Below are 22,053 nucleotides of genomic sequence, written 5' to 3' on the forward strand. Positions count from 1 at the left end.
GCATGATGCTATTGCTCTCATATTTGCTTCTCTTAAAATTTTTAATTTATCCTGAGAAGTGTTTCTGAAGGTTCTTATCTGACAGCTGGTGAGCACTGTTTTGTTCTTTACTCCAGAACACTCAGACTACGTTCAGATGCTCTGCTCAATTTTCCTTGATTTTGTCGGAATAACAGGTAAAATGGAATATGCAAAGAGCGAGTAAAACATTTTCAGATGTGCAGCAGTAGCTTCTGGAGAAACTTGTCTGTGCTTTCAGCAGTCTGATCTATATCTGGTAATTTTTAGGACTTAATCCTTTGAGAGTATGTGATTAGTATACATAAGTGAGTAGGCGCATTAGAGTCAAGGAACTCCTTGTCCATGAAGTTATTTGCATGAGGGTGTTGGGTCAAGGAAGGCCCTCTTTACCTCAGCTTTAAATAAAAATAAAAATACTTGCTTTGACATTAGGAAATCCTTATGCTAATGCCCACACACAGCTCACTCTGTTCTGATTTCATTGATAAAAGTAGTTTAGCTCAAGAGGAGATATTGATGTTTATATAATGCACACAATTATGGTAGTTCATTACATAATTTCTTATGATATGCATCACATAGAAACTCCTGCCTGTAGTTTTCTCATCCTTGCCCTTGTTTAAATCAGTGGTTGACTGTAACAGCAATGAGCACGCTTCCAGGCGTTCATGTGGCCAGTAGCATAGTATGCCATGGTAATGCTGCAGCTCATGGAAAGTGAAAAATTAGTAACTGAATTATGCAAAACACAGGATTACTTGCTGCTGAATTTACAGTTATCATGTGCCCCTAGTTACTACAAAATCGGGTATAGACTTCAACAGCTTGGTGAAGAGGCAGCACATTTCTGAACTGAATGCTGCAGATGAAACTGGCATGGGTTATGCCAGCAAATTTTCAGTAAAGTCAAAGGAAGGATAGAAATCAGATGCACAGGGGAGGAGAAAATGTGTAGATGACCTTTGGATCCTTACAGCTGACTACTCCAAGTTTCCAAATGTGACACTTAATTTCCACAGAAGAATTTTTCCCTTGTGCCTTTCGTATTTGTATCATTGTTGGCTACATGGTTATTTTGTAGTGGTTTAGTTATAGTATAATTGAATATGTGGTAGCACACACTCTTTGACTTTCAACCTGCTAGGGGCTTTGTCTGCAACATATGGTTAAGAGATAGTGCCATCTCCCTGGTATCTGGTCAAAGGAGATAACACTGTTGTTTGTTAAGCAAGTCACATTTGTTATCTTGCTGTAATGTACGCTTTTCTTCCAGTGGCATACTTTAAACCAGTTTTGAGTAGGTAGAAAAAATGCAATATGTTTGCACTTATGTCAAGAAACAACACTAGCATCTTTTTGCAAAGACCTCCAACTCAGTTCCTTGGAGTGGTGATTTTGTGATTTATACAATTTGAGACTAGGGTGAGACTATTTAATTCATTAAATCTTATGGGCTGAGTTTTCAGATGAATTTAAGTGTCTGAACTAAATCATAGCACTCCCATACCACTCAAAACTGTCAAATAAAAATCCATTTATGATAAGCATTGTCGTAATTTAAGGAAATATCCTTCTGTTCTAGCTTACCCAATACTTTTCACCTTTAATAGAAAGAATTAATGCAAGACTGCTTACAAGAGAACTTGCTGCTTACCCAAGAACTGCTTACAAGGTGAAACACTGGTGCAGGAATACTGTTACCCATCTTAGGCTCTTATATAACGTATTTCAGAAGATGTTACAATGATTAAGCACGTAAGCTTGCTTGACTCCAAGTGTGATGTTGTCTCCCCTGTTTTCACTAGAAAATGACTGTCTTGCCCATCAGTTTCGGCCAGCTGTGTGCTCATAGATCAAAAGTACAAACAAAATGCTGAAGGCCATTTGGGCTCTAGCACCTTAACAGACTTATTTTTGTTGATATGGCAACTGAAGCACCAAGGTTTAAGTGAAAATTGTAGGACTTGATTGCCTGAGGTTAGGTAAGAAATACTGAGATAAGTAAATATGTAAAAAGGCTCCTTTTTGAGTGATACAGAAAGCCCTTGTAACTTGGAGACCTGTGCTTGTCTGCGGAAAAGATTTCCTAATATGTGTAAATAAGGATCTGGATGTGTAACTTCAGGCATTCAAACTCAAAAAGTTTGGTCTACTACTCTGTTTCTCCTTTTGATGCCGAGTACATCACACCATGCTGCTTGGGTGTTTGTATTTGTTTGTTTTTAAATTATCATGGTTATATTTTTGACAGTAGCTTTGTAGAAGAGAAGACCAAATGGAGATGTCAACTGTGTGAGCAGGGACAAGGAACATATGGTTGGGTATATTCAGACCAACAAAAGATTCTTTTCAGCCCAGTGAGAGGGGAAAGAAAGCTACAGAGAACAGCAGCATCAGGAAAGGCGGATGGATATAGGTAAATGAACCTATAAATTTAGCATGCTACAGCTCTGTTAGAACTCCAGCTGTGAAATAACAGATGCCCAAAGCTTTTGCCAGTGTGTGTGGATTAGGGCACATACTTCTCCAGACTTCCCGGTCAGGCATCCCATCTTGCACAACTTCACATCTCTGTACAGAGGGTATTGCTCTGTGCCTCTTGTCAGAAAGAGCCTGCAGAATGTCTTCTGCACAGTCTTCAGTGAGGCTAACGCTATGTTCAGTGCTGATGGAAAAACTAGTTCAAGGCTTGCAGAAGAGTTGGCATATTTGTTGAAATTTCTTAAATGCATCACAGTGATAACAGCATTTTTCTTGTGTATATTTCGGTGTGCAACAGAACATCCTTTTTCTTCCTAATGTAAAAGAAAATATGAAGCACTGCAACAAAATAATACCTGCAGATCATGCCCAGGGTCACTCGGATATCCATCTAACTTTTTATGGTACATTCAGAGAAAGATGTGATAGCAGATAAAGGACATGAACCAGTGAAACTGTGGTCAATGGAAATGGTGTATATATTTCATGGTTTATATCCTGACACTGTAATTGTTCTCTATCACTCTATAATTGCCACGATGTTAAAATATAATTGTAAAATGCTTTACTCTTTCATTCATATTTTGAAACTTTATACAAGTCACATAATCGTCTATGTACAGAACTGTTTGTCTGTGACTGTTTAACAGGTACGCATAATTCATGTCTATTCTTTTTAAGTAAGTTTCTGTTGAATTTAACCAAGTTTACCATTTTTCAGCCTCCAATGCTGCAGTGAAAATGTACTTCCTTAAATCTAGTTTGCTTGCAGACAGAGGCTGACACAGTAGATTTAGTACAGCTGCAGTATTAATGTTCAAAACTCCCATGCTGCACAGTTTTCCCAAATGCTACATAAAAATGCTGTGCAGTTTCTCACTCCAAGGCTGCTCTATTAGGGCATTAACTGACTGTATGCCTCCAGTTTGGTTAATGTGTTCATTTATGTACAATGCAGCTTTGCACACTCACACAAATTACTATCTATTGCAAAATAATGATGGTGAAATTGTAATTTTATCCAATATTGGGTTAACATTAATTTTTCGAACTGGGAAAAAACATTAATTTTTTAAACCTGGGAAAGGACTGGCCAAGTAGAAGATGCAGAACCACAGAAGAGTTGCTAGAGAATAACTGGTTATACATTGTACTTATACATGTTTTTAACTAGCTATAAGAAAATATAACTGAGAAAGTTTCTGGAAGTATAAAGGAAGCAGCATGGATTTACGTATGTACTGTAGTAGTGGGAGGTGAGGGAAATGCTCACGTATCTGGGTCAGTGCTTTTATTGTCCCCTATCACAGCGTAGAGTTTTGTTAACTTGGTTTCAGAAGGGCAGCTTTCCCACGTTTTTGGTAGTTTTTTGAGGCGGGTGTAAGGGTTTCAGCATGGACTGGATATAGCAAGTTCTTGGAGATAGGTTTGTAAATCATATTTCAAAAGGTGATGGAGGGAAACGTGGGTGTCTTTGAAGGCCTCAACTATAGGGCCTTGCTGTTTGGGATGTTGAGTTTCTGGTCAAGAACAAAACAGACAAAAACAGATTTCAGTCTTTGATCTTTCCTTCTGCTCATATACGATAGGACTGTATGCTTTCACAGTTTGATAGCAATCTAGTCTCTTCATCATTTAATCCTTAAAGGCAATGAATAGCTTCTGTGCTCATTTACTTTTACCAAATTTGAGAGCAGTCCGTTACACTGAACAAAGCATTTGAATTCAGGCTTCAAGTTAAACTGTTTGCATGCAAGCTGTGCACCTTACAGGCTGGATTTTGTTTGGGAAGTGTTCAGAAATGTAAATCATTGGGTTTGTGGAGTAGATGAATTTTCAGAGCTCCACAACAGCTAAATAACGGTAGGAGGATTACAGCCTCCTCCATTTCTTTTCATGTCAAAATAATTTCTATTAGTTTATCTTCTAAATAAATATTTCCTCAACTTTATTTTACCTAGGTCCTTTTTAGCAACCAACTGTATTTTTTGACCCCATCAGCTTTTGTTTTTCTGTCCAGGTTTGGAAATCACTTCACCACATTTCATTCAGCCTCTGGTGGTCCCCCGTGTCCAGATAAATCTCAGCTGGATTCCTTGTGAGCTCAGAGGTGGAGGCTACAGAGCTGTGCAGCATCCTTGCTGGTGTTGCTGTTGGGTCTCCCGCAGGGAATGCAGTGTCCCACAGCCAGCAGAGCCCCAGAGGAGGAAGTAGCACAGACATTCTTCATAAAGCAGAGAAAATAGGTGCAGGCAAATATTTTAAATCGAACTATAATGAAATTATTGTTTATGGCCTAGCTCCTACCTTACATCCAGAATCTGTCATTTAGGTGATTGGGCCAGCAGGTGGCAAATATAATTGAATTCAAGAAAATAAATAAGGAAGTAGGCTGGGGACTGGTTGCTAAAAAGATGACATCTAGTTTACTAATTAGGAGGATTTATGGCATGCTGCACATAAAAATAGATGATTATTGATAGCTCATCTTGATCGTGGAAGTTACCATTTCCTATATGCAGCGTTGCTGCAGCAGTGTGATGTGCTTACAGCATGCACAGGGAGGCTGACCTCATGTTAAGCCACCTGCCATGGGCTGCAGTGCCTTGGAAGCTGCGAGGGCAGGGGCTGTGGGCTGTGCTGCCGCAGCTGCCTTGCTCCTGGTGTTCAGACGTGGCCTTGAGTACTCACAGGTTGCACTTCTTCCTCTAACATAGAGGTGGAGAACAGAAAGAATTCTTTCTGGTTCTGTGTTAGCAATAACCTGAAACAAGCCAACAGACCCGCTGCACTGGATGCTGTTATTGTTGTCTGGGATCTTTATGAAAGGCTGCACAAAAATATTGTTACTAATTTAGAGAGGAGGCAGTGAAAGATAGGGTGTGTTATATCTGTCTTTGAATAGGGAGGAAGAGAAAGGGGGTTGGACTTCTTTTTAATTAATTGAAAGAGAATGTGTAAAGATGATAAGACAATAGGAAAGTAAGATGGAGATTGCTTCTGAAATTCCCTTGTATCTAAGTAGCAATCTGAAGGTATTTTAAGCGGAAATCAGAAATGGATATTAAAGCATTTGTCAGTGGAGGCTGCTGAAATGGAACTCAACTCTCTTTCTCTGTAGTGAAGATAACTGCCATGTAGGTCAATATCACCTCATTAAAGTTGTTTTAATGTTCAAGGCTATATCCGTTACTGGTAAGCCCATCGTGGCACCTACGTATGGATCACACATTTCCCTATGCCCTTATCTAACTCATTTTCTGTACTACATTTTGGAATAATTTGAATATGAAGAATATCAGGAAAACAGAATTGTTTTGTTCTAAATGGAGAGCTCGGGCTGAACTATTCCCCACAAAAAGTAACAAACATCCAGACTGAATTACCATGGAGGAGATTGCAGCAGAGATTGTAAATATTATTTTGAGAGATGTAGATTTCCTTCTGAAAGGAAAGAGCATTAAGGGATATATCGAATATGTAGAAGGGGAGTAATAATAAAAAGAAGATAAGGTAAATTTGGCTAGCCAGCCTTTTTTGCTATTTCATGTCTAACATTCATATAGGAGATCTAGCAGTTGCATCGAGCTAAGGTGAGTTTAGTCTTATGTGCCTGGTAAAATGGAGTTGGTTCACAAGGATCTGCTCCTTTCTCTACTGTCACCTAATATTTCTCTTACAATATCTGCACATCACTTCTACCAACCAAACATTTTTTTAAACAATTTGGAGAAAAATAAATAGAAGTTTGAACATAAATATTTTTGTATTCATTTTCCTGCATTCACTTGTTCAATAGTTTCTTTACTGCGTCTACTTTCAAATAATTTGTGGTGATAAATGCAATGCTGAAGTAAGCTGTGCAGTGAATTAAAATTAGATGGAAAGAGATTAGTTTATTTTAGTATTTCAAAGAGGTGTGATGTAAACCTTTCTTATGCCCAGCAACAAATAAATTAATGGACAAGGAGTCAGAAAACCTTGCACTTCAGTGTTGAGGCAGGTGCTCATTCCAAGTTATGGAATAAGGCGGTACTTTTGGACAGAAAACTTGCACTCTGCCTTTGACAGAGCTCCTCCGAGCAGGGTCTCGCAATGCCCCAGGAGACAGGATTTTAATTGATTTGATGGGAAACAAAAGGTCTAGAGACGTCTTGATCTACTTGCCGTTACTCAGTTGCTAAGAACTAATTTGTCTCATGAACAATCCAACGTTGTATAAAAATTATTTTATTTAAGATTTAATTGCAAAATGATTCAGACTTTGTGTATTGTATATGTGAGTAAAAAAAAATCTAGACTTTAATATTTGTGCTACCTGTTTTATATGTTTGTGTTTAATGCAACTGAAGGATATTGGGTAAAATGTCTTAGTTTGACTCATTAAAGGAACTGCCAACATGCATTTCCCCGAGTTACCTCAGCAGTGGAGAGGAGAGGATGAATTCCAAATGCATCATCCAGACTTCACAAGTCTGCAGAAATCTCCAAAGTGAACTTCTCCATCTGCGTTATGTAGTAAATATCGCTCTACTTTTGCCGCATGCAAATGCCTGCATATGTGCACTCATTCTCTGTATTTTATCCATATGTTCTCTGTAATGTTCTCTGTAATCTGTAGGTCTTTGTCTAGTTGTATGTATGCATGTGCTTTCTGGCCTGAAGTCACTAAACGCTAAGAATAATTGGGTGTACGTAAAATATCCAAGTTTGAACATGTGTACAAGGTACAGGAAAAAATCACAGTTATTTTTCATTTTGAAACAGTATAAATAATGAATGATGCCTGAGCAAACAGCAATTGCTTCTTGCAATTTAGTTTTGTAATTTCGTTTTGTTTCAGTTTACCGTGTTAGCTACTATGTGGCCCTTGGAAATTGATCAAGGGATAAGAATGTAATAATAAATACAGAATGACGATCCAGCTTCTTTTCATTACCTGGCTACTTTCTAACTCTATTGATGAAGTAAATGTCTTTATTTGCATTCAGGTATAAATATTCCTTATTCTCAAACTGAATACAGTGTAATAAGTCAAGGTTGCAATTGTTATTAATGGTGAGTACTATTTTCCAGCATTCAGATGTTAATCAGTATAAATTTTTATGTTATGATGCTAATTATCAGCATATTTTTTTTTGTATTTTAGCAGCATTTCTTAATGATGATGGTGGGACTACAAAGTCCGTGTTAGTAAGAGTGGCTGCCAGTTATCTTTCTGTTTGTCTGTTCCTTGTTCAGTATGTATGTGCTTAGTGGAGCCTTCTTAGGCTCTGACTGTGTAGATGAATTGCCATGCGTTATGGCATGGGTTAAGAGTATGGTAGGCACAGGCAATTGATGAGATCCCCCCCACTGGAAGTGATGTTGTAAAGCCTGCCTGTTGCATCAGAGAAGCTCCTGTTACTTTGAATCTTTCCTTGCATCACAAAGTCATAGTTCAGCCTTTATCCCTCTATCACTTTCTCATCCTTTGTTGGTGGCTGTAACTCTGTAAATTGCTTTATCTGGCAAACAGCATTCTGAGTCAAAATGGATGTCATAATTCTCTTCTGTTTCCTTGAATATACGGAATTTTACTCTGCTATGGCAGAGAATTGTCTGTATTTACAGTAGTGCATGGATCTATTTAAGTAGTGGGAAATGTTTTTGCATTTCTGGTGTCCCGTATGGTTGGCAAAAATTGGCAGCTGCAATTATAGTCCTCCTTTGTTCCTTAGTTGTAGTGCAGGTGCAGAACTTACCTTCTGTCTAACCATCCTCCAGGGCAGAATAAGTTTTGCATCTGAACATCACTAATTCACTAAATGGTTAGGGAGAGTATTTAGCTCATAATTACATAATTCCTCCCCAAAATCTAAGTATTTGTGTGTTCACCCATCCTGAAGTGACAAAAGGCAGGAGAGAGGGGAAGAGGAAGGAAGGGAGACTTTGCTTGCCCAAATCTGCACTTCAAAAGTAATGATGAAGAAAACAACCCTTGTCTGGTTCTCAAAACCAAGGCACCAGCATAGCTGCCTGGTGATGATTTTTAGCAAGCATAGTGGATATTGTTCACAGTTCTCTGCTTTAGCAGTATTTAGGCTTTGTTGTTCAATTTGTCCAGGGATCCACTGGCGTCATCCTCATCATGGGAGAGCATTTCCCCTTCTAAAGAGTTTCTGTGGGATCTCTTTCCACAGCGCGCACACAAATTGTGTTGTACCTTTCAGCTGGGTCCTATAAATTAAAGACTCCTGGTATAGCAAAAATGCATTTTCTTCATTGTAGTTTTGCATTGTGTACCCGTGAAGAGTCCTCCTGGACTTAGTTCTAAAGGAATAATTATACTACTTAAATATTAATCATTAAAGTTCTTCCTTTATTGTTAAACCAATTTTTAAGTAGGGCAAAACTGATTTACAGTTTATGGCCTTGCATTCCAGAATTGCTGGTGTTGCATCTGATGCCCTGTTTCAGCAATATTGGCACTGCCAGAAGGCTCAGAAGTGTAGATTCTAATCAAAAACTTTGAGATATACTTCAGTTAAGTGATGAATTAATCTTTCCTTATGAACTTCCAGGCTGTTATAAAAGGAGAGTGGCTGCAGCTTCCTTTGAATCAATTCAGAAGCGTGTTTTTGTCAGTATATGATTTCAATATAATGAAATTGAAAGTTGTGTGTCTTTTTCTCACAGATTGTTATTTAATCACTATATATTAGCTTTCATTGCCCTTTTGATATATTTAATCTCATAAACTTCTCATTGAATGGATTGAATTTACCATTATGTTGTTACTTTTTATGAATAGAATAAATCAATATCGGATACATTGGCTTGCACTGAATTGTTTATTTTAAGGGGTTTTTAAACTTTACTGAAAGGGGGGAAAAAAACAAAGTTATCTCCAGGAATGGGAGGTCTGATGCCCAGTGTTCCACTGTAAAACTCATTATTTGGTAACACCTTGAGAAACAGCTTGCTTCAACTATATGCTGGAAGTGCTCCACATATTATCCAGAGATACTAGGCTAATAAATTTTCCTAATGTTATTTGAAATGTAATATGTTTTGAAGTAGTCCCAATATATATAGCATTTAAATACTTAAAAGTTGTTTTATTATTGTAATAGAAAGCTTTCATTTAATTATTAGGGAAATATTTGAGAATAACAACAATACTTTTTTCACTAAATCAACTGTCTGTAATATCTGCCAAATATCTCCTTATATATTCTAAAACCTAGTCTGTCTCATTCAAAAATTGAATACTAGCAGATCAATGAGAGCTGCCTTCTAAAATGTATTGCTCAGTTCTTAATATTTATGATATCCACCAAACTTGAAAACATCTGTTCTGCAGAGAAGCAGCTATTAAAATACACTTAACCAGGGAGAACTGTCTCTTAATTCAGACAGAACTTTGCTTGGTAGCCTTGCAGCCGTGATTTCAAGAAAACGATTAATGTGTTCTTTTGACTGTAAGAAACGAGTAATTTATTTCACTTAAAGGCTGTACTCCTCGAATAATCTGTACAAACTGTCTGACTTCATCTATGAATTTGAAGCAGAGTGTTTAAAAAAATACCATTGGGTTAATTTTGTCATTGAATTTTAAGGATGCTGTTTCTTGCTTTTTTGTTCATTTGTTTTATATATGATGTTTATTATTATTAATCAAGCAAATTTCCACATAGACAATTGCAAAATTATTTATAAAAACTTGGGGATTCTTGGAACAGTGTAATCATGTAATAACAGCTCATGATTTCTCAGGCTCTGTGCTTGATGGAGATATTTTGTTTGGATTCAGTGTTGCTTCTGCAGTCTTTTCCTCACCAATTATGTATGCATCTTTATTATTGTATTAAGTAGCTAATTAAGTCTGGTCAGGTTAACCTTTCTTGATGATTATAAGTAGGCATCTCATCCACTGAAAAAGCTAATCATTTTGGGTGGAACATCTTGTTCTTGTTTGAATAATTATCTTTGTTTACATTCACACAGCATTAATCACTTGAACCAGACATCTTTTGGAAAAAGAAAAAAAGGGGGAGTGCCCATAGCAGGTTTTCAAATGACATATGCATAAGTTATAAAGGAGGCTGCGTTTTCCTCCCTTCTTCTCTATCAGGAAAATAGGAAGACATTTTGAGTTCATAATCCAGAATAAAAGCTGTGTTTTCAAAGTACACAAAGAACTGCAGTTTCTTTTCAAATAACTTTTAATAGCAAGTCCTCCAGGCTGATCAGCTAAATTGAAGTCTTGTTTCCTTGGTGAAAATTCTTTAGCAGTAGCATTGCAATGTTTTCCTGGTACAGTGTTTTTTTTCATTCTTTTCAGTTCTTACTGTTATTATCTTATAACTCTATTTGTCTTTCTTCTGTGGCCTTTTTTAAAATTTATTTTTATGCTAGTGAAATCTTCTTTTTCCCTGTCCTTCTTTGTTTTGATCCTTTCTGCTAATCCTTCTGCCCTAAAGTCTGTCTTTTTTTGCTATGGATAGGTCTTGCCTAGGTACAATGATTGCCTGATCACTCATGGGAGGAGCACATCCCTAACAAATGCTCCAAATGTTGTAGCTTCTGTCATCAAGGTTGGGAAGACCAAAAGGAGAGACTGCAAAGCAACCTTCTAGCAGTACTTCTATGCTCCTTCCACCTTGCATCTGAAGACTTTTGTTCAGATCATGAAACACGTTGGTGTTTATAAATTATTACTTCTCAGGGACAAAATTCTGGCATTCCAGGAGATCTGTTAGCTAAATGCTGTGATGCCTAGGGGTCAAATAGGATGCTAGGAATAATCAGAAAAGAGAGAGGGGGGAAAAAAAGCACACACAACATTTTGATACCATGATAAATACACCATATATCTGCATCTTGAGTACTGTGTGTGTTGAAAAGGATACGTTAAAACAGCAAAAGCTGTAGAGAAGAGCAACAAGCGCAATCAAAGATGGCAGATAAAGAGACCGAACCATATTCACATGTGTTTCCACCTAGAAAAGGCCTTGAAGTCATTTAAAGCTATAACTTTTATGCTATTCATTTTCTGATTAAAATTGTCTCCTGTAAGTGATTTTATGATATATATAAATATGATGGTTATCAGTCTTCACGGTTAAAATAAGGCTTTTGTCTTTGGAGAGAGGAAGGCTGTACATGCAAATTCAGATTCCTAATGCATTTCCACTAACTCTGCCCTTATGTTCTGCCAGAAGAAGGAAACTGCGTGTTTCATATCTTCTTTTTTATCTATCTATCTATCTATCTATCTATCTATCTATCTATCTATCTATCTATCTATCTTCTGTTCTTCCTTGATTGTCACTTTATTTCTTGTATTCTTATATTTCTTGTTCTTTTACTTTTCTGTGGGTACATTCATGGCTGCCTTTTTCTCTTCCATTTGTTTACTTTGCCTTGAACTTTCTCACAAGCCCTTCAATTTTCCTTTTCTTAGACTTGAATATACTCATGGAGTAATCATATTTCTCCATTTCTACTTCCTTTCTTCTGTTAATTCAGTATTCATATTTTCCCTTTCCTAATTTCACCGTTTCTTTTCTCAGCATCTGTTGTTATCTGTCTTTCTCTATACTTCCCTGCCCTTTTCTCAGTGTATTGTATTTTAGCTCAGAGGGAGAGACTAGAAGAAGGCCTTGAACTTTTTCTTAGTAATGCAGAACTGGGTGGAAACTACCTTAAAATCAAGGGGGAAAGGGTATCTCATAACTGATCTGTGGCATGAGATGACTGAGAGAAAATAAAGTCCTGCTTAGCAAATTTAACTTCCTCTAAAAATTCAGGCTCCATCCTTCAGCTGGAAAGAAAAGAATATAGCGGGTGTTACAAGCTGTTAAAATTTGAGACTGAGGAGGGGAAATAGGCTGAAGTTATTCTATGAATTGTTCATTTCTTTGTGGGAGGCTGTTAAAATAAAGCAACAATATAAAAGATGAATTATATACAATTTAATGTAAAGCTGTTTGATGTCATTATGATATTTCTTCCTTGATTGTCTCACATTTGTGTACTTTTAAAAAGTTTTACATTTTTGTTTTTTTCTGAACATTATGAAAATTGTACTGAGAGGAGTAAATTCATTTGCATAAAATTGACTGCAAAGAGCAATTAGTCCTTCATTAATATGCAAATTTGGTCCAGTGCAAATTCATCTATATATGAGGCTTAAATATGCAAGTCAGTCTTGCTGTGCGAGAAACCCAGATGCTTTTATTTACTTTGAAATTGAGGGATTTGGTTAATGATGTTGTTGACAGGAAAACTTGAATAAATTTGATGATCACCATCTTTCATATTAGACGAAGCCCACGGAAAAAAATTACCAAGTAAAATACCAATTTTATTTGGTAATTTCCTATTACCAATCTAGTAATAAAATGTAAGATACAAAGTAATAGAGTTAGATTTCCTAATGTAGTTATCCTGAGACTTAAACTGTTCCCCAAAGATAGAACCATTTTTCTTAAACTTTGTTTTTCCAGAGGGTAAAGACATCTACATAAGCTGTATGAATAACATACTGCCTGGAGATTTAATATTGGAAAGTTAGCTCTGTTGCTTGGTTCATTTGGAGAGAGTATATAGGCCTGGGAATTAAAAAGCAGGGGCTCTGGAAACAACTGTCATCATCGTCTTCCATTAATGATCTGTGTAAGTCTTCTCAAGGTTTAGTGCTGGGGCCTTTGCTCTGAAACCGCGGAGCCAGACTGGAAGTTGTCTGAACCCACAGCCAGTTATGTTTGGCTCACCTAAGCTCATTAATAAACATCTTTTCATACAACTTTAAGTCTTTACAGCCGTTAGTAATACAACCTTCACACTGCTATCACTCAACGTGGACAGGCTCTGAAAAGCAGGATTTTTCCTTGCCCGCAGACCTAAGATGTGGTGTGTCTGGCTCTTGTCCTCCCCAGCGTGCTGTAGTCCTTCTGGCACACCCAGGATTTCCATGGTTTGGTTGTGTCCCTTACAGACACAGCAGTCTTCACTCTGAGTCGTGCAGCCAGGGTTCCCTTTGCAGTTGTCAGTATTGCTTCATTTGCAAGGAGAGTGTGCCATGAACATTTCCTCCGGCTTTTCTTCCCTTTTCTTTCTCCATAGTTCTCTCAGGCCTATATTTAGCTTTGGCATAAGCAACCTGGTCTTTGACTTTGGTCATGCACATTTGTGCCAGGACTAAATCTGGGCTTCTGTCTTGCCTGTGTGGCACACTGGCGCTTTTAAAATAACAGAGAAATGTAGTTTAAATGGACTAGACTCAGGCAATTTATAAAGCTCTAGTTGTAACTACCCGAGGACAAGTTAATAGATTATGCTGTTTGATTCCTCCGACTTCTTGGCACAGCTGTTTGGGATATAAATCCTCGCAGTGGTGAACGGTTAGTTTCCAAATCTTTAATGTGCTATACTCGGCAAAAAGTTCATAGAATGATGTTGAGGGAAGAAAAAATGTAATGAGATATTAAAATTGATGTGCATGCTCACCACATGCTGTATTCTTGCAGGTGAATCTAAAAGCAGGAAAACAGACAGGATGGAGTATTCAGGGGATCTATCAGACTACTAAAGGCTCTGGTTATCTCACAAGGGAACCTCTTCTTTCTTCCCATCACAATAAGGCATTGATAGCTGTCAGAATCATAGAAGGTATATTTGCAGGAGGTAATAGTCCAGGAGATGACAAATTGATTAAAAGGTGAAGTTTAAAAATGTGATGTCTTCTGAAATGTATTAATTTTTTTTAAAATCCCTGCCTTTGAGAACCTATAGTAGCTGGACAGTTTCTAGTACTGTTTAGGAACATCCACAACAATCTTGGCTCTCTGGTCTAGCTCTCAAAAGGAGGAAAATATTAATTTTGAGGGTTTCAAAATGCATAAACAATAGGTATCTCAGCACAACCTGAGGTTGTCTCCTATCAGCTTTATAATCTTTATATTCTAGATAAATAAACACTTCAGTCTTGGAGTTTATTAGTCCAAAATATATTTATTACCTCATAAATTCAAACCCCTTCCAGTTAACATCTAATTAAACTGCAGTAGTGTGCAAGCTGTCTTAGGGGACGTATTAATAATGAAATTATGTTGTGAAACAGTAATTACATGCTTTGTACATTCTTTTCCTTACTTTTTTTTCAGAATCTATGTGATGAGTGGGGCACACAGTGCTCCATTGTTTTGAGCTCCTCCAAACTCTGTAAGTATCCAAGTATAAGCAGATTTTTTTCCTCTTAGTTAAACGGAGAGAAAAGTTCGTGCATTTTTGCACTTGGGAAAGGGAAGGACCAATGCCACTGGCTAGGCACAGTTATGAAACATGATTGTGCAAGTAATTTCAGCTCATGTTTTCTCCTTAGTCTTTGAGGATATTACTCACAGGAATAAAACCTACTTACAAGATTTTTTTTAAGGCAGTTCTTAACTGCAGTTGCCAAAATGTGAAGAAGACGACCACTTTATTTGCAAGAGAATATTCACTTACTGAACTTCACTGTTATGTAGATTTGAAAAAAGGCAAATGGTCTTAAAGCCTTTCTCAGGAGAGAGATTTACTTACATTTTTTTTTCAGTGGTAAGTGTACTTACTGTATTCTAATTTATATGTGTTTTTGGTTTTATCTGTGCTTGTGCTTTATCAAGGTTGTCTTTCCATCTTCTCGGAATACACTGATGATTGTGTACTGACACCATTTCCTTGCTAAGTTTTCTTCACTTACTGCAGAATAAGGTATTCTGAATCCCAGCTAATGTGCACTTCTACAATGAAAATGATTGCACAAGAGGCAAAACAGTTTGCACATACCTTCCATGTGTTCTTTAAGTACCCCTTTTATCTCTCTAGTTCAAGTACATCTGTTGAGTAATAATATGAGCATGTGACACAGCATTCTTGTTGACATAGGCTCTTGCTCTACCTGACAGAAGCAGGTTTTCATTCTCTGTTGTCCTTCCAGATACTGTAATGCAGAAGTTTTTTTTTTCAGGATCCATATGTAAAGTGGAACGTCCTGCTCTACAACCGCCGTATTGTCTTGTAATTTTTACAGCCTTCTGGTTGTTTCATTGCAGGTACTGCTACTCTGCAGTTATCTGCATTTACTGGAAGGGCACTTTCCATCAATTTCTTCACTGAATCTTTTAAGTCTTTATGGCATGAGAAGTGTTTTGCCTCCTCCCTAGTTTTATGCTACGCAAAGTTCTACAGGGTCTGCAACGTTATTGGAATTGCATTGCAAAGTTACGCTTTGGTGAAATATGATAACATTCAGACTGTACCTAGTACTTTACAAACAACAATGAATCTTCCAGGAGGTTAGTCTTTTAAAGAATACTTTTTTTTTTTTTTTTTTTTTTTTTTAACTAAGCATGGTAGAGCTTTTGATACATGAAGAAGTAGAACCCAGGTTTGTATTGGTTGGATCATAAAGTTCTAATTTATCTTTAACATGGCATTAAGTAGTGGTGATAGGATTCAACCTCCAGCTAGTACTCCAACCCTATGTCTACTTTGCAGTTGCAACTTAACATTTCACTTGCCTTTTGCAGGCATTCTGGGACCAGCTTCAACATCTGGACTCTTTTATATTTCATTTTAGAGTCCTGCAAGACTGCTGCAAACAGAACGGTCCATTGTATTTGAAAGCAGATAGTATTTCTAGTACTTAATGCTTTCTAAACCCGGTTGGTTTTGGGTATCTAACAAGAGTGACTCAAGGCTTTAGCTCCTGAGTGTATGAAAGCTTAGGGCTTCAGAGGAACGATGGGCATCTATCTTATTAAGCAATTGTTACAGCACTTTCCCTTCTGACCTGGTGATAGGTAGTTGCCCTTTCTGAGACAAATAAGAGTGAATTAGCCATCAAACAAAATAACATAAGTACAGTTATTACTTTTTCTGGCTTGTTATTGTAAAGCTTTAGGCTTGATATTTCTTGAACATACTTTCTTATTACTATTATTATTTCTCTGGATTTATTAGTGGTTAGTCAAAACCTGATACTTTCAGAACTTTTGGCAGTCTTATGTTTCTTGTGGCTATTGATGTGAAAAGGTAGTCCCCATGGCTGCAAAAGTGCAGAATGGCTAAAGGTGGTGTCTGGCTGATGCTATCACACCGAAGTGTATGCCACTGGTGTCTAATTTGAAAACTTGAAAATTAGATGCTTTTCTAACATACTTCCTGATGTGAGTAAATTCATTACACAATACTCCCAGAGAGAGAGATGCTTGTTGTCAAGCAGTTCTATCAGATGAAACATATGGAAGAGTAATATTAAAGTCTAAAATTATTTTAGCTAATTTATAGGTGGGAAATCTGAAGATGAATTCTGGGAATGAAGGGAAAGGAAAAGGCATTTTTTTGTTTTTCTTGATTGTTTTTTCTCGTTCTTCTTCTCCTCTATATTTTGCAGGAATTGTTTTAACTCTGCAAGCTCTCAGTTTATGAAACATATTATGGCTGAAGATATAAAGAAGACATTAAAGCTTTTGCCCACTTACAGCTATTACTCTGGAGACAAACACAACTAAGAAGACAAATGTTGTGAGCTACCTGTAAGTTCTGGTTCACATAACAGATAAGGAGTCAGAGATACTTCCGAACTCACAAATAAAATTTATTCTCAGTATAATGATTGAGCTCATTATCTGCTGCTCTTCCTAAATGTGAGGGAAGGAGTGAGATGCCCATATATTCTATATATAAACAGCTGTCATGTTTTCTGCATTCTTGTATTTGCTTAAAAAGTCATGGGTAACCAATTTAATTTGATGTGCAAAATATAATGCATGGATGAATTCTGATACATATCACTTGCCATATCTGTGCTGTTATGAAAAGCAAAAACGTCCAGAAAAGAAATAGCAGTGAAAATCTTCCTGATAATTTTCTCATCAGTTTTTCTCCAAGAACTGTAGGCGGATTCTACAGACGTGTTTCCCCCCACCCTGAATGACAGGTTCTGTATGTCAGTTATTTTCTCACTGTCTTTCTTCTTGTGTTAGAAATCAAACCTATTTATCACTTCAGATGTGATCACTTCAGATCACTTCCCTGTAACCTCAATTATGAGAAGCTAACCTGAAACATTTACTTTTCTTTTCTTTTTTTTTTTTTTAATAATTTAAATAACAGGCAAGAACCAGCAGCATAGAAGCATAGACAGATGTTATTGTAACAGAGGCTAGTGTTTTATAAGTAATAGCCTGGGTGTAATAAGACTTGTGGTCTTAATTAACTCGTACAATGTTTTTCAACACAACTAAAGTAAATAATTTAAAAATCTAATTTACTTGTCCACACACTATCAGCTTACTTTTTGCCTTACTTATTTTGGGTGACAAAAACCAAGCCAATTCTGCTTAGATTTCAGAGAATTTCTGACAGGGTAGTGTATCTATAGTTATAGCAAAAAGGGAAGTTTGCATGCTTAAGGAGGATGAGTGATAATTCTGATTAGGTGGAAAAAGAATTGGTCTGTGAGGTTTGATCTAATTCTGTGTTAGCGTATTCCTTTCTTGGAAATCTCTGTTTTTGCCAGAATATCCATCAGCATCACATAGAGTAACAAAATTTTGTTGTAATATTTCAGATAGTTGGTGCATCTTTTTTTTTTTTTTTTTTTTTTTTTTTTTTTTTTTTTTCTGGAAAGAAACAGCTGGATATTTTCTGTCATAATGTGACCAGTCCACCTCTGTTGTTGTCACTTTAATTGCTGTGGCTGTTTTTTTTAAGTCCTCTACAGAAGGTCTTTGTAGTGACAAGTGAACAGTTTACGCTTCATAAGCAAACATAAAGAAAGCTGCTGCTAATTGGAGAGGGAGTAATGCAGTTATGATTCCGTCAACATTTAAGTTACATTGTTGAAGGACACATTTTGGTTGTGTTTATGTTGCCACATAAAGTTTTATTCAGGGTGAATTTGGTGGAGAAGATTTTGTAACAAAAAATACTAATTCTAGGATTGAAGGGGAGGGAGAGGAACAGAAGTTAAATTTTCTGACTCACATAAGTAATATTAAAAATCAGCATTATATTATTCTTTATTATAACTCTAATTATTATTATATTCTTATATATTGTTATATTCTTCTGTGCATGTTCTATCTGTAGACCTACCAGCTCTAAAAGTCTGGAGGAGCCTATTTTAAATCTTCTTTTTCCTAAATTACATTTCCATGGAATACTTGGCTATAGATGAATAATTCTGCAGTTACATGCCCCAATTTGTTTCCTCTTAATGCATTTTTTTTTTCTATTTGCATCTTTTTTCTCAGGTGTCAGAATTTCTGGAGCCTCATTTTGAATAGTTTTATGAGGACCAAAGGTGCTTCCTTTTCCAGGTCTTTGGCTAGCTTGTCTTGTTTTATCAGATACATTTTTTTTTTTTCACATCTAAATGGGGAAATCACCGTTATTTACAGGAGAAGAATCATAGAGCTGACAGGGGTTCCCCCCGCAAAGCACTTTCTGTGTAATTGCTGAAGACATTCCAAGCCACTCTAACGAAGTGTACTGTCTGCCAGTCATTATGCTCTTCTTGGAAGACCATCTGTTGCATTTCAAATATGTAAAGGTCTGCTTTTATTTTTTGCACCAAACAAATCAGTTTCTTTATCTGACATGGTATAACTTGTGAATATGGACTAAAGGTAGTTTCAGTTGCAAAGTACAGGATGTTCTCTTTTGTTGCATTGTGAATGAAAGGTAGTCATTCTGCATCTCCGAATTCAAAAGACAAACATTCTGATTAAACTAACTTCAGTGCTTTTGAATTATTTCAATTTCTTTGGCAACAAATTATCAATAACAACAACAAAAAAGTCTGAAATAGATTTTCTCTTAGCTCAGCCATAAGCATTTTGTAAGATTTTTGCTTCTGGCAAATGAACCTGTCCATTGTAGTGGTATCCAGACTTGATATATACTAACATTTGAATTAAAATGATTTAATTTAACTAAATTCAATAGTTAGGTTATTTTTATCAGACACTGGTAAGTCAAAGAAACTTTCAGTGTTTTTTGGTAAATAATAGATTTTGAAGCTTGAAGTGCTAGGATCTTTCTTTTGACAAGCAGACGTCCCTTACAAGGATGTAATATTTGGTTGTAGAATACTTGATTTAAATGAATTAACTAGAATCCTTTCCGTGAGTAAAAGATGCAAGATCAGACATGCAGTGATGATTTGTTTTATTTTTTCCTGGTGCAGATTTAAAGAGTATGTATAGTCATTCATCTCAGATTGGAGACAATAAGCGTAGTATTTTCAGAGCAGCGAAGTTCTGTTCAGAGATTTCCAAGCAGAGAAATACATAAAAATTTCTGTCTGATTAGGGAGTGGGCCTATCTTTTTCTCTTTCCATTCTCCTTACTGCATAGTATCTAATGTTCTGGTCAGAGGTAATAATATGTTAGATCTTGAATGTCGGTAGCCTCAGAGATTCTGACAAGACTATTCATGTGCATTCATACATCTTAACCAAAGCTGACACTAAAGAGAGTAAGAATTCTCATATTCCTCTTTTTTTATTGCCATGCGTTAAACTCAAATCTTCTCTTAGAGGCCTCTGCTAAAAATGACATATTCATCATTTGAAAAAAAGCATTTTTGCAATATCTAAACAAAGCAGCCAAACATCAATATAGCACAGAGCGGAGTCTCCTGTGAAAACTCTCAGTGCAAATCTAAATTATGTTTTACACTACAATTATGGACAACTTACAAATGTTATAAGATTTGTGAGTATGTGACTAATGAGAAATAAACAGTCCCCCTAATCTTATCTCCTGCGGGAGTTTGTCACTTTTAATTAAAAAGTAACTGGTCTTCTAATTTCTTGAAACTATATGGCGTGTCCTTATAGGAATACTTGGATTCCAGTAACTTGAGCTAGTTGTTTTCCGAGAAACACACATTGTGTAAAGATTCTGCTGTACCTTTTTCTCTAGACACAGTTATATATGTACTTGTAGCATCATGTTTGGGTAACTTAGCAAGGATCTCATCATATTGTTAAAGCCTGATAGACGTTTCTTTACAGCAATGATATTTTTAATCTTCTTTTTAAAATTGTTTAGTAGTAGTGACTAATGCAGACTAGGTGGCTCTGGGCATCCAGCCATTTTTAGGTAGTTTAATTTGTTAAAAATTGTCTTTCTTCCCACCCAAGTCCCCTTGAAACCATTTGCAGAAGAGAACTGTTGAACAGTTGCCAATAATAAGTCCTGCTGAGACCGCTGTATCCTCCTGATAGAACTCCCTGTGCCAACTGGAGACTGGCTGGCATGAGTTTGAACTCTATACTACTTGATGTATTTGCTTCACATGGACCAATTACAGTAATTACCACCTCAGTAGCTGAAGTTTAAGCATTCAGTCTGCACTTCATACCTCAGGTTGTTGGCAATATGTTCAATCCTATAATCTCAATTTTCTTTGAACTAATTAAGTAGAAAATAAATACTGTGAAAAACTAGGAGAGAGTCTGAATGGAAATCAGAGGCTAAATAATGTCATTGTTTTTCATGTTGCTATTGTCCTTAAGCTGCATTTCTTTCTTTTTAGTCTTTACTTCTAAAAGGTAGCATTTTCTTTTTAAGTTTGTCCACAGAGAGATTCACTAGGAGATGCTGTAGACCATTGACTTTTCATATTCAACAGGGGAGTCTCTTTCAGTGTGAATGAAAAAGCAATACAAACAAGAAGAGATTAGAAATGCAAACTATATATAAAATCCTGCTTTTTATTTTGTTGTTTTTCAAATAACATTCTTGTCAAAATAAATACATATGACTAAAGGGAAAAACTATCCATCCCTTGCTACTTTGGGATATATATTTCAGTGTGACTATATATATAAGAGTGTAAGGATTTAATACCAGGTTGAGTGACTACAGCGTTAACTGCCCAGTTCCCAACAATTCCATTGGTTTAAATCTGATGCAATGCTGATCATCTCACCCCCGCCCCCACTATCGTTCTTTCCAAAACACTAGTTAATTTTTAAATTGGAACAGTAGCTTTTTTTTTTTAATGGCAAAGTTTATATTACAGAAAGATTAACCTAAGAATGAGCACAAACTCGCTTGACTATATCATTCGTAATATGAATGCACCGCACAATGTATATACTAAAATTTATATTAAATTTTCTTCATGCAGTTCGCCTCTAGGGAGAAGAAGAGGGAAGGAAAAGGCTACATGTGACAGATGCTAATTATGCAGCTTAATGCACTTCTGGAAGTTGCAGAGATGAGAACTATGTAAGAACCTATCTGAAAAATAGAAAGCATATTTTCAATAACATTTTTTCCTTTTTTTTTTTAATTTGCCTCCTCCCTCTTTTTTTAAGGAGGCTTTATTTCTCAAATAGCATGTACTGTAGGCAAAGGGCAAGCTATGTCTCAAGTCCAAAATTTTCCATAAATGCATATGACTGTTATCTGGTGTGTCTTTAATGTTATTTAGTGCCGCACGTGTAATTAGGAAAGCTGGTGACTTGAAGGTTCTGTAACTCAGATATGACACAGGAAGGG

At 36.5% G+C, this 22,053-nt stretch overlaps 1 long non-coding RNA gene across 1 annotated transcript; it reads left to right on the forward strand.

Annotated features, from left to right (window-relative positions):
• The first annotated feature begins 14,726 nt into the window (after positions 1 to 14,726).
• LOC116497138 lies at positions 14,727 to 21,802 on the forward strand. The gene is made up of 3 exons (XR_004254085.1): positions 14,727 to 15,087; positions 16,928 to 17,069; positions 21,680 to 21,802. It is a non-coding gene; the product is annotated as an uncharacterized LOC116497138 (long non-coding RNA).
• The last annotated feature ends 251 nt before the right edge of the window (positions 21,803 to 22,053 follow it).

Source organism: Aythya fuligula, chromosome 20 (genome assembly GCF_009819795.1).
Source record: "Aythya fuligula isolate bAytFul2 chromosome 20, bAytFul2.pri, whole genome shotgun sequence".
Classification (NCBI taxonomy): domain Eukaryota; kingdom Metazoa; phylum Chordata; class Aves; order Anseriformes; family Anatidae; genus Aythya; species Aythya fuligula.